The following is a 999-nucleotide window of genomic DNA, read 5'->3' as shown; positions in this document are numbered from 1 at the left end:
CCAGTTCTACCCCTGCCTTTAGGCTTCTCGGCTTGGGTCCGTGTACTGAGGGTCGGGGATAGTAGAGTAACTTTGCTTCTCCCCAAATAGTGGGCGCGAGCGATTTTGGGCGATCAGGGCGTGTTTTGAAATATAGTGGGCGCGAGCGATTTCGGGCGAGGAGAGCGTATTTTAAAATAGTGGGCGCGAGCTATTTCGGGCGAGGAGAGGGTGTTTTGTCGACCATGTTTTATGAATTATTCGACACATGCCATTTTGGCCGAGGAGAAGGCGCGCTTGGATGAAGTTACGGACCTACCCTCGATGTACAACGGGCCAATTGATGTGTGTCCCACATAGGCCGGTAATTTTGCGTCTCCCATTTTTTTGCTCAGGCGAATTCCACCGAGCAGAGGGTGTTTAACGGTTCATTCAAATTTTGGGAAATGAGCATCCACGTCTACCTTACCAAGTTGATTCTAATCAAATTTTGAAATATTAGCTTGCCACTTCTTTTTCAGATGGAGAGATGATGCTCGGGAGTAATGTGTTTTTACATGTTCGTTGCTAGCGATTTACTATACGGCAAATAGTTGACCCACTCAAAAACGGGAATCAAACCCAAAAAGAAATATTTCGATTCGATGAAATAGTTCGTTCACCAGGTCAAAATAGTGAACTAGATCCAAAATTGAACACCTCAATTGAGTAGCATGTTGTACAGTATTATAGTACTCCATGAACACGTTGAAAGTCAAATTAATGAACTTGTGTGATATACGCATATCTTCGTTCATGTGTGGATTGCAGACAACATGTTCTCCAGTTTGAATATTTGAATGCAAGTTTATATCGAACACATTGTTTATATCAGTCTTTGATGCATAAAACGTGACCTCCCCCTCTCCCAGACTCCTGCTCTCTCTCTCTCTCTCCCTCTCTCTCTATCTCTCTCTCTCTCTCTCTCTCTCTCTCTCCGACAATCTTCAATTCTGTCGCACACATCCAACACACAAACCT

This window comes from Triticum dicoccoides, chromosome 7B (genome assembly GCF_002162155.2).
Source record: "Triticum dicoccoides isolate Atlit2015 ecotype Zavitan chromosome 7B, WEW_v2.0, whole genome shotgun sequence".
Lineage (NCBI taxonomy): Eukaryota > Viridiplantae > Streptophyta > Magnoliopsida > Poales > Poaceae > Triticum > Triticum dicoccoides.
The sequence above is the reverse complement of the archived record's forward strand: the minus strand, read 5'-3'. Positions refer to the sequence as shown.